Source organism: Populus nigra, chromosome 9 (genome assembly GCF_951802175.1).
Source record: "Populus nigra chromosome 9, ddPopNigr1.1, whole genome shotgun sequence".
Taxonomy (NCBI): domain Eukaryota; kingdom Viridiplantae; phylum Streptophyta; class Magnoliopsida; order Malpighiales; family Salicaceae; genus Populus; species Populus nigra.
The window spans coordinates 10,911,715-10,924,637 of NC_084860.1; the positions used below are offsets into that span (position 1 = coordinate 10,911,715).

The window sequence follows — 12,923 nt, forward strand, 5'->3', positions numbered from 1 at the left end:
TTCTATGCTAGAATCTGACGACCCCCTCTCTCTTCTCCACTAAAAAAAGACTAAAAAAAAAGGAAAACAAAGTTTGGTGCCTAAATTTAATTATTTTTTCAAATAGAGGGACCGATTAACCTAACATCTAAAAAGATTGGGGATTAAAATGAGTTTTTGAAACAAGTTTTAAAGCCACCACCTTTTTTACCCGTTCTTTTAACTTAAATCCTCTATCTTTCAATTCAACCCTTCCTCTAAAAAAAATATGCAATTGGGTGTTAATTTGGGCAAAAAAGGCTCAATTGTGAAAAATAAAAGTTCAAGCACCAAATTATATTTTTAAAAAAAAATTCATTGTTGAATCCACAATGATATATGAAAGAATGAACATTAAAATAGCTATAGTAAAACCTCTATCTCTTTTATATTACACTATAATCTCTACCTAGGTCAACCAATATGAGCGCGAGTCATGGGTCATGTTATCCTAGGTTGCTCGAGTTTATATATATTGTGACCTAAATGACAATAGATTGTGAAAGCTACCCTCACCATCACATATAAAATGAAAGGAAAAGTTAAGTTATAATATTTGCATGAGCCCTTATCTTTTGCTTATTATAAGGAAGGGTAACTTCATACTTTAATATTTGATTAAAGTTAACAACTTTTTATTTATTTATCAATTTATATATTTTCGAATTAATTTTATTAAGCATAGATATCATCTTTTGATTTTTTAACTAAAAACTTTCATGATATTGAAACACATATTTAGAACATCGATACCTTTATTTTTTTTTGTTTGAAATGGACTTAGAATCATACCTATAATGTAACATGTTAAACATATAAACTCATTCTAAATTATATATTATAGTTTTGGGGGGAAACTGTGTACACTTTGGGTTGGGTGATTTCATTTTTATTGGGCATACTTGCCTTTAGCTTATGTTTGGGCCTAGTTTTTATGTTAAGTTGAAATTTAGTTTGTCACTCTATTTATGCTAGTCATTAATCTTGTTATTTTTAATATTAATTTTTGCAATTATTATTATTGAACTACAATGATATATTAACCTAAAAAAAATTAAATCAATATTTTTGTTCCATTATTTATTATTGTAAATCTCTTCACATAGTAATATGAAAAAAGGTTGTTTAAGGAACAATTCCATCCTAGGACATGGATATTTTTCGCAACTCACCCCCCCGCCTCTTTTTTTTCCTCTTTTTGAATGTTTGCCATGTATTTTTTGATTTTTTTTTCCCTAATTGTTTTTACTTATTTCCCCTCTATTTTGGTCACTTCCCTCTTCTTAGTCATTACTTCTTATATGTTGTTATATGATTGCCTTTCATGTGCTCTTCTAGGTTGGTTTTCTTTAGGAGGTCTTATATGTTGTTTACTATTCTCTATGGATGTCCTCAACATAATTTTTTTTTATACCTTGCCTCTATTTTTATGTTCATTTTGTCCTTTTTTCTTCTTCTTTTTCATTGTGTTGTTGGTGCTAGGGTGGTTTGTAATTTATCCCTTTTTCCTTTCTTTTTATAATGTTTTAGCTATCATTCATTTGCGTTATTGACTTCGAACTTTTTTTTAATTAGTTTAGTGTAGGTTTCCTAGATTAACATCTTTTCTGCTAATTCAAGAAGTATTGACACACAGGAAGAACACCTTTTCAAGCAACACGTACTCCATAAATGTTAGAAATTTCTCAAATAAGACAGCAGGTGGGCAGATCCATTCACTTAAGTGCATAAATGTTTCTGTAATTACAATGTTCAAGATAACATATCTGTCATCATCCTGCAAGCAAGCAAAAAGAAAAAATTAAGGCACACGAGCTACTATAACAACAACTACAGTTACAAAGACATTTTTGAGACAAAAGCTTCCTTGTGAAAGGAAGCAAACATGAAGTTACTCAGAGAAATATGCACAGTAAAAAGTGTTTGAAAGCGAGGAAATCATGGGATGGAAAAACATTTTGAGTTATATCTCCACTTGTTTGGTTGAGAAGAAACAGAAGTGAGGATGTAGAAAGAGGCAATAAACTTTTCTGAAGGCTTCCCCATATCTTATCCATCAATAAGAGGCAATAAAGTTTTTGATGGCGGATATATTATCCTTATATAAAATATGGACCTTTTGTTTTGCATCCCTTTCCCTTTTTTTCAACCAAACATAGGAGATGTACTTGGAAACAAAGTCATACCTTTTCTGAAAGGTGATGCATTGGACTGAGGGGAAACACAACTAGTAACTTCTTCAACAGTACTGATGAGAAGCTTTGATCAAGAGGTGGTGATTTGGGATGACCTTGCTGAATCCCATGGATAAAGAATGTGACTGCAAGATCTATGCTCCGAAGTATGTTAAGCATGCAATCAAATGACTGTGCATCTAGTGAGTCGTGAAGTACAAGGAGAAATCTTGGAAGCAATTGACTAAAACTGGTACAAGGTCTTTCAGCTTCTTGATGATGACGGAATATTCTACACAAACAAAAACAAAACAAAAGAAGGTAAAGGCTTGCCACATTTTACTATTTTAAATTACAGTTACAGCACAAACAAAGGGCATAAAAGGTCACACAGTTGTGCATTGAATGTTTAAAATATGCTACTCAGCCACGATTATTTATTATCAGAAATGAATGGATTTCTCCTATAGCATGGCAGCGAGAACTACCAAAGTGGAGCTAACAAGTAAGCAAAACAAAAAATAGCTACCATTGCTAAATACTAAGTAAAATTGAACATAAAATCTTCTAGTGCAAGATTAAGCATATTGTTTGTACAGTAACATAAACATATTTCCATGCAGCAAAAGTTGAATGCTGGTAGCAATGAGCCTGTCACTCTACAAACCCATAAAGAAAAGTGAGGGCGAGGTGTTTAGACATACCTGCAAATACTGTAGGCACATTAGGCTCAAAAGCCTGCATTATTTTTTTCTCAGGAATATTTTGTGAAATTGAAAAAAGTGTTATCAGAAATCGTTAGGCAAATCAAAGGCAAGAGGCTTAGCAAAAGGACATAAGTATAACAAACCTCATAACACAATTAGACAGAAGAATAATCCATCCTTGAAGTTGTACTTTAAAACTATAAGTTTACTTTTCAATATGAAGAAGATAATTCATATATTGTCGAGTTCATTTCATCTTCAATGCATGCTATAGGCATGTCGCAGAATAACAAATTAACCAAAGCTCCTGAACCATATCAATGAGCCACCAGTTCTATGAGATGCGTATTGTATTGAACATGCTATTGTGCAAAATAAGAAATCTCTTGTGCCAATGGAGACTCATTAAGAGGGTCATTGGCTGAGATCTTCCATGTTTGCAAAAGTAATAAATTATCCATGTCTATCTAATCATGTATTTATATGCGATCTGAAAACCAACTACAGATTTCATAATAAACTTCCCTAGAGCTCATGTTTTCATAAATTGTCAACTGATTCATGTAAGACCTCTAACATAAAAATGCAGTTTAAACTGCTTATACAAACAAAAGATCCATACGACTGTTACAATGAACTAAATCATCTATCTGTCATAGACCACTAATGCTTAAAACTTCTGCTACTATGACCACAATAACAACTGGAAAATTACAGAACTATCTTCTAGAGAATGATGGTACAATCATGCATAACTGAGTGTAAAATATGACCTAACAGTTTGTACCTGATAGAAATTTTACCAAAATCATTAGGATGTTAAAAGGAAAACAAACGAGTTTTGCAAGTGATTCTCAGGGAGCACCTACGCAGGCAGGTTAACTTCTTTACTAGATGGCAACAACAACAAGCATCGCACCAAACCAGCAAGAGCATTCTTCAGCTTGACTTTGTCTTCTAAATAGAACTGGTTCTTCCGAAGAATATCATAATTTTGAAGTATCTATTAACGACACATCCAGCAAAAAAAGCATCAAAATGCAAATAGAAAAGAATGATAACCATATCAACTAAAGTTCATGAGGTATCATTTTAATGGCAAGAAAGCATTTGGGAATAACATTATCTTAATTCTTATCAAATTTAATATAAGGTTATTTTGATAGCTCAGAAGCGTATATTTTGCGTGAACCTAAAATGACAGCATCTACCAAACCATAAATGGAGGGAATCAAGAATATTCAAAAAGCAAGTAACCCATCAAAGGTTTGATGAAAAGAAGGATATCCAATAAGACCCGATCCAATAAGCAACTGCAACACCATATTAGAAGCTCATGATATTATCATGCACTTGTGTGCCACATGAAAATCTCTCCATTACAGTTTGGTTTCAAATAACACTATGGTTCAAGTCTTTCACAATGAAAAGATGACTGCAGAACTTTAACAATGGCATTCGGACCCTTATTCACATTGCACTAGCCATCATGAACAAACAAAGGGTAGAACAAATACAAAACAAGTGGGTTCTCAAACACCAATAATAAAGAAATGCACTCCAAACATTTGAATATCATGAACAAATAAAGATACCTTTTCAGCATACAAGAAAAATGAAGGAGGATGATATTCAACAACAAGATCAAAAAATTTGAATGCCATAAGTCGAATGTCAATTGCTAAATGTGTCATTGCATTAAAGATGGAAGCCATCATTAACGAAATGACAGGTCCCTGATTATCCTGGACATACAAGGATAGAGAAATAATGTCAAAGGAGGGGATAAACTAATGATGATAAAGAGTGATAAAATAGCAATGAAACTGACAGAATGCCTCATAAAGATGAAAAATGACCATCAAAAAACAGAAAAGTAATTGGAAATAACAAACCATTACAGCCTTGTGACTTAGTTGTTGTACAGGATACATCTGATTGAAAAGAAAATCATAAATATCTAATCTCATCAAAAGTAAAACTAACATCTTCTGTTAAAAAATAGTAAATTTTTATTATCCCCTAGTCTCAAACTCCATTTGCCAGTCCACCCTCCAACAGAAACCGATACCACCACTCCTATAAGCAGTATTCTGCTAGTTATTGAATCATACAAGCAACTATACCACTAGATCAATCTATTAATATCTCAAAGCTCACTATTAGAAGATTGAGAGAAAAAAATAGACCCCTTGTTATTTTTTAAATTGAATACTTTTAGAAGAATCCTTCTTTCTCATTGTAAACAATTACTACAGCTATATCCAAGAACCATGACAGTTTAATTTAGGCATTTTGAGTATGTCAATCTTTAGATGAAATTTCCATTGTCTGTATCAAGTCTTTGAAAGACACTGCCATTAATACTAATAACTGATTAATATAAGTGCATAGTCATGGCATTGATGTTTGATATGGTTCTTCCCTTTAACCGCTTTACATGTAGGGTTTGCTCTCAAGATTCAAACAACAGGGCTTGTGCTTTACCAATTGTCATTAGGATATACAATGATAAGCCGAAAATCTTCCTATTCCCCCCTATCATTGTCTAACAAAAAAAACCATTAACATCATAATGATGATAGTTTCGTGCTCTTGCAATAACCAAGAAGAACAAGAAACACAAATTGAAAAAAAAACTTTACAAAAGAAAAGTCATACAAAAAATAAACATAATTTTGAATGTTTATAGAATATTACTTATTGATGATACATGTCCTTATAGATTTAAAAGTGTCCAAGCAACCACCCTGCACAAACATGCTAGAAAGAAATGATAAATTACCTCTTTGCAGCCTGGTAAAATCACTGACTTAAGAAGTTGATATAGGTTTTCTCAAACAGTTTTCTCATCATCACTCATCCGTTCATGTAATTTTTCTATAACAGCATATTTGTGCAATTTAAGCTCTTCTGGATGATTGAGGAATAAATCATTCATGCCCATCAAGGCATCTTCAAAAGGAAAAGAAAACGAGGCTCTGGTCAACATCAACATTTCCAACAAACGCAAGATAATAAATGCAGAGGCTAAAATATATACCGTAATAATAATCATCAAAGCAATAAACAGTCAAGTAGCTACCAGATAAACTCAACAAAAGCATTTTTATGAATAAATAGTTTCTTTCTCTTTCAATTACAAACCCAAAACTCTTAAGGACAACCTTTTACTCTAACAAGATATGAAGATATTTAAAGAAAGTACCTTTACGGACTTTCGCATTGTGATGGGATGTATGTTGAAGAAGCTCTTTCAAAGTTAAGCCTTCTTGCTCACAGCTAAACCTGCTTTCTCTGATGCCACAATCTGCTCCAGAAGAACAATTGCTGCTCATAACACACACACAAAAAGAAACTTCCATTAGTAACATTACTTCATAAAAAGCACAAAGTTTTAAGAAGAAACTAAATGGAAATATTTTTTTTACCTTTGGATTTAATTTATGTGTTGGTAGTATTCTTAGGAGGTGGCAATTTCTTGCTGATCTTTCGTTTTATTTTCTACAAAATTGACAAGAAAAAAAAGAGAGCAAACAATTCAAGTTCACAATACATGAAATTTAGAAAAAGGAGGGAAAAGAAAGAAACTGTTATTACTCACTTTGAAGTCAATTCCACGCTTTTGCTGCTTCTTGGAAGAACCCTTAGTTTTTGCCATTTTCACTGCAAATTACAGAAAAAAAAAGAGTTTACGCATCAAAATTAGGGGTGATCATTTTCGGTTCGGTTCGGTTTTTACCTTTAAAAAACAACCAAACCGGAAGGCAAAAAAAGGGACCCAAACCGAACCGGAACCGGTCCAAACTGACCGGTTTCGGTTCGGTTTGGGTCTAGTTTTTAGGTCCAAAACCGGAAAAACCTATGGTTATTTTTCTGGCTTCGTAATGGGCTTTTAGTGGGCTTCGTAATGGGATTTTAGTGGATTTCTGATAGGCTTATAAATAATGTTAATAATATCTAATTTTCTCAAAAAATTCCAAAGTATATTTAATTTTTTTGCCACTACATATTCATTTATATTAAGTTGTTATTGTCAATCTTGTGTTCAATATATTTTTTACCTTCCTAATTTTTTTCTCCTGCTTCAAACAAATTTAAATAGCACACAGTCACACATCAATAAGTTAAAATCCAAATTAATCCAAATTAGAAACCAATGCCTTCAAAGGGCTTAAAGAAAAAACAACAAATAACATTATAATAAAACAATATTGTATACTTGTAGGAGGAATTTTGACTTGGTCGACAACCTGAGGCAAGATTAAAGTTTCATTAGAGATAAATATCAAAGATTTGAATAAGAATTTGCCATATAAATAAAGAGCACAAATCCAGCAGTAGTATAGCTTATTAAGACCAGAAATAAACTGGCATCATCATTCATGAAGCCCAATATTGTCAACATAATTATCCATTGTTGGGTTTTTTATGTTATCCTTAGCTTTCAGAGAGTTTCTCTTATTCATGATATTAATTTTCTGATACGGAACAATAAATAATAAAATTAAATCAAGAACAGAAAGAAGCTTTAGAAAAGAAAGAAGCTGAAGAAGAGAAGAAAGGGGATTGGAGATATGCAAAGTCTGCAAATTTTCATTAATCATCAAAACTGTCCCTCAAAATGACAGAAGAACATATAAATAGTAAACCCTAAAACATCCCGCTATTGGGCTCGACCCATCAAATCAAACTGTTTAACATAAATAATAAAATAACAATGAGCAGGCTCAAATGGGCTAAATAAATAAAATAACAATGAAATAGGCCCAAATGGGCTTAGTCTCCCAACCAAAGCATGACAGGCTGGGTCATCCTACGTCGTCTCCGTCCATGTACTTGTATAGTTTGTGGTGTGGGTCTAGTGTCCCCACCAACTCTCTTGGGGTTAGAGAAACTCGACCCCGTCGAGTGTAGTACTGACCGACTCTGATAGTATTCCCAAAGATCTAGGTCAAGCTGCTGCATAATATCTCTAGTAATCCAAGTGCAATCTGAGTCAGGTCGACCCACCCAACAAACTAGAAACCATTGAACCTCACCATTCCTTTTAAAAACAACTTATTCATCTAGAATAACATCAATATTATCCTTTTGTGCTGATGTCAAGGTGAAAGGGATAGAGGTTTCAATAGGATCATCAGAAGGGGAGTTAAGTGGTATTTCAAATGGATCATTTGGAATAGGAAGTGATTTGTGGTATGCAACTAGATCCTCAACATTAAATGTAGAGCTAATACCAAAATCATGTGGTAAATCAAGAACATAAGCATTTGGACCAACCCGTTGTAGCACTTTGAAAGGTCTGGCACTACATGCATGTAATTTTCGATTAGCTCCCGAAGGAAACCGCTCGGGTCTAATCCGTATCATAACATAGTCTCCCACATTAAACTCATTATGTCGTCTATGTAAATCAGCTTGAAGTTTATATTGCGCATTACTTGCTTGAATCTGTTTAGTGATCTCAATATGCAAATCTTGAATTCTACGTGCAAAAGACTCGGCTGACTCAAACACTCTAGCATGAAGGGACATGGAAAAAAGGTCTAAAGGTTTCCTAGGCTTGTAACCATGTACAACTTCGAAGGGACTCATGCCTATTGACCTATTGATAGAGCTATTATAGGCAAACTGGGCCGTAGGAAGAATCAGATCCCAATTCCGATTATGATCACTCACTAGACACCTCAAAAGGTTGCCCAAACTCCTGTTAACCACCTTAGTTTGACCATTAGTTTGGGAGTGATAAGCAGTAAAAAACTTCAATTTGGTTCCCACCATATGCCAAAGGGTTTTCCAGAAATAACTTGTGAATCTAACATCCCTATCCGAAACTATGGTTTGGGGAAGACCATACAACTTGACAATCCCATCAAAATAGAGTTTTGGAACTTTGAAAGCATATGTGGTCTTAGTACAAGGAATAAAATGGGTCATCTTATAGAAGCGGTCGACAACCGCAAAAATAGAATCATGTTTCTTTGCAGTATGTGGAAGCCCAAGCATAAAATCCATGCTCACATCTTGCCAAGGGCAAGTAGGAACGTGCAATGGGGTGTAAAGACTAGTATTTTGTTTTCTATGCTTAGCTAGTTGCCAAGTTCGACATTGACCTACCAATTTAGCGACATCTCTTTTCAAACTAGACCAAAAAAACTGGCGTTCCACTTCTTCGATGGTTTTATTCCTTGCAAAATGTCCTGAGAGACCTCCAGCATGAATATCCCATATCAAAAAATCACGCACGGATGTTTTTGGGATACAAAGTTTATTATCCCGAAATAAGTATCCATCTTGGAGGTGATAACCATTTATAACATAGTGATTCTCATCCTTCAATGTCAAGTATATTTCTCCAAATTCTGAGCAAGATTCATACTCCTCTTTAAGTCTCTTAAATCCTATGACTTCAACACTCATTACAGATAACAGCGTTACCCGACGACTCAAAGCATCTGCAGCTTTATTCTCTATTCCAGATTTATGTTTCAAAACAAATGAGTATGCTTGCCAATATTCAACCCAATAACCATGCCTATGATTAAGCTTCTTTTGGGAGTTAAGATAGCGGAGGGCTTCATGGTCGGAGTAAAGAACAAACTCATGTGGTAACAAGTAATGACGCCAATAATGCAAGGCTTGAACCACCGCATAAAACTCATTATCATAAGTTGAGTACTTTTGTTTTGCCTCATTAAGTTTCTCACTAAAGTAGGCTACAGGGTGATGTTCCTGACTAAGTACTCCACCTATACTGACTCCCGAAGCATCACATTCTACTTTAAACACTTTAGTAAAATCAGGTGGTCACATTACTAGGGCCTCCATCATTTTCTTCTTAACCTCCTCAAATGCCCTATTAGCTTCTTTACTCCACCTAAACTCACCTTGTTTCAAACAATCTGTAATAGGTGACATGATGGTGCTAAATCCCTTAATAAAACGATGATAGAAAGTCGCAAGCCCATGAAAACTACGAAACTCATGAATAGTCTTAGGTTAAGGCCAATCTACTATCGCTTGGACTTTCTAGGGGTCAGTAGAGACTCCTTTCCATGACACTATAAACCCTAAAAAGACCACTTGATCTGTAAAGAAGGAACACTTTTTGACATTTGCAAACAAACTTGCCTTTCTTAGGGTGGTACAAACTTGAATAAGATGATCAAAATGCTCTTTCTTGGTTTTGTTATAAATAAGAATATCATCAAAGTATACCACCAAGAACTTTCTCATAAATGGCCGAAGCACTTGTGTCATTACTCTCATAAAAGTGCTTGGTGCATTGGAAAGGCCAAAAGGCATGACTAACCATTCATATAAACCATTCTGAGTCTTAAATGTTGTCTTCCACTCATCTCCCGGACAGATCCTAATCTGATGATATCCACTCTTCAAGTCAATCTTAGAGAAGATCTGGGCTCCTGCCATCATATCTAGCATGTCATCCAATCGAGGAATTGGAAAACTATACTTGATTGTAATTCTATTGATAGCTCGACTGTCGACACACATTCTCCATGATTCATCTTTTTTGGGTGTTAACAGTGCAGGTACTACACAAGGGCTCAAACTCTCTCGTATAAATCCCTTTTGTAACAACTCACATACTTGTCTTTGTAATTCAACATGTTCACTCAAGTTCATCCTATAGTGAGGCAAGTTTGGTAATGTAGCCCCAGGGATAAAATCTATGGCATGTTGAACATCACGCATAGGGGGTAAAGCATTAGGTAGTTCAGAAGGGAAAACATCTAGAAATTCTCTCAACACTTCTCTTACCTCTTCAGGTGGCTTCTCTAAAAAGTCTTCTACAATCTCCTTAGCCACTACAGCAAACACAACAGACTCCTCACAAATCTCCTTATCAAACTCCCTAGGACTTATTTTGTTAAGCCCTCCATCTTTCACTTTATTCTTCTTCTGACTATTATCATTAGACCTTGGGGGTAATCCAATAAGTTGGATTTTTTTACCTTGAAAAGTGAATGAACAAGAATTTGATCATCCAAAGATTGTAACGTCCAAATCATATAACCAAGGCATACCCAAAATGACGTGTCCTACATCCATGAGAATGACATCACACCAAATTTCATCATGATAGTCAAAAATCTTAATGGAAAAAAGACATCTCTCTTTGACCGCTATAGATGTATCATTAACCTAAGATACATTATAAGGTTTAGGATGTGAAACAGACTTTAAGCTTAAACGGGATACACTACCTGAGAAAACTACATTGATACAACTACCACTGTCTATGATGATCTTACACCCTTTATCTCCACATTTAATGTAAGTGTAAAAAATAGCAATTCTTCTCCAATCCTCAGTTCCTTTAGGTTTAAAGCACATCTAACCACACCTAACCTGGTTGTCTTGATTTGAGTGGATATAGACCTAACACATCCTAGCAAGTTAGACTCATCATCCTCGTCATTTAGATCTTGAAAATTATCAGGATTGGGTTCATATACCTTATCATCACAATTATCTTCTTCATCCATATCCTCTTGCCCTTTGATGAACAAAGCTTTATTAGGGTAGCTAGAGGAGATATGACTAAAACCCTGACACTTAAAACATTGAATTCTTGAAGTTTTAGGTGCTTCATGAAAAATACCCTTACCCTTGTCTTCTCTAGGTATCTGGGAAATCAAAGGATTGGGTTTACAAGGTGGGGCACCTAATATGGAGTTATTACTACTAGGTTGAGATCTAGAAAGGGTATTACGAGTGTCCTGGCATCTTGTCCACTGGCTTTTTATGACCAAGTCATAATTTTGTACTAGGGTATAAGCTTCATCAAGGGTGGAAACACCCCTAAGCACAACCTCTCTTCTAAGGTCATCGTTTAAGCCTTTTTGAAATCTACTTAGGGTCATCACTTCATCCTCCATAACTGCACACCTCATCCTATACTTATCAAATTATGCCACATATTCATTGGCAGACTTGCCTCCTTGCCTCAAGTTATTCCACTGGTCCAAAAGATTTCCTCTATAAGAACGAGGCAAGTACTTTTCTTCTAACTTAGTCTTCATTTCAACCCAGTCAATAATAAGGGGTTGACCTCTCCTAATCAAAGACTCTTCTACACTTTCCCAATAGAGCTGAGCAGTTCCACTAAGTTTCATCTTTGCAAATCTTACCCTTCTATTCTCAAATAGATTATACCAACCAAAGAATTGATCCATGTCACGGATCCATCTATCAAAAATCCATGGGTTAAGTTGACCCTCAAAAGTTGGGGCTTCTACCTTGATATGCCTCATAACTCGCTCGTCAGGGTCATCATAGTCGTGATGGCCCTGATTGCGGTTGTATTGACGGTGCCTAGGATGAACTGGTCTTTGACGGTAATCATTGGAATGCTCACTATCATGAGGGTCATCAAAGTCATTGTGACCCTGGTATTGGTTATGTTGGCGGTTCCTATGAGGAACTGGTCTTTGAGGATTCCTATGGTTGTCACTAAAATGCTCGTTCTCACTAGACTGTCTTATTTGCAAAGTTTCTATGGACTCCATCCTCCCAAAAAGGTTGTTCATTTGATTGGACATGTTGCTCATTTCTGTTCGCATAAGTTGTAATTGTTCTTGAATATCTCTAAGAACATTACTAGAGTTCGGGTCCATGGTAGCTATGACTTCTAGATTGTGTACTAGACGACCACTACGTAAATGCATGCAAAAACTAATCCTGAGATTGAGATCACAAAATAACACTTGCAAGTAAAAACGCAAAATAAAATTATAGCTAATAAAATAAAATAAAGAAAATTAATTTTTTTTATATTTTTTTTATTATTATCTTGGAGACTAAGTAATGACATATTAAACCAGGAAAATACGCAAGCAAGCAATGTAAGTCCTCTAAATGCACACAAGTAATCCAAACATAATGTTTCAGTTTTCCCACTAATTTAACCAAGCTCCACAATTAATTCAGAGGATCAGATTTTCAATGCTAAACAAGCTCAAAATTAAGGTAATTCAATGTAAAGGCGAGCTATGTA

At 34.8% G+C, this 12,923-nt stretch overlaps 1 pseudogene; it reads right to left on the bottom strand.

Moving 5' to 3' along the window:
• Nucleotides 1-1,633: 1,633 nt before the first annotated feature.
• Nucleotides 1,634-6,565, bottom strand: LOC133702745 (uncharacterized; annotated as a pseudogene).
• Nucleotides 6,566-12,923: the final 6,358 nt, after the last annotated feature.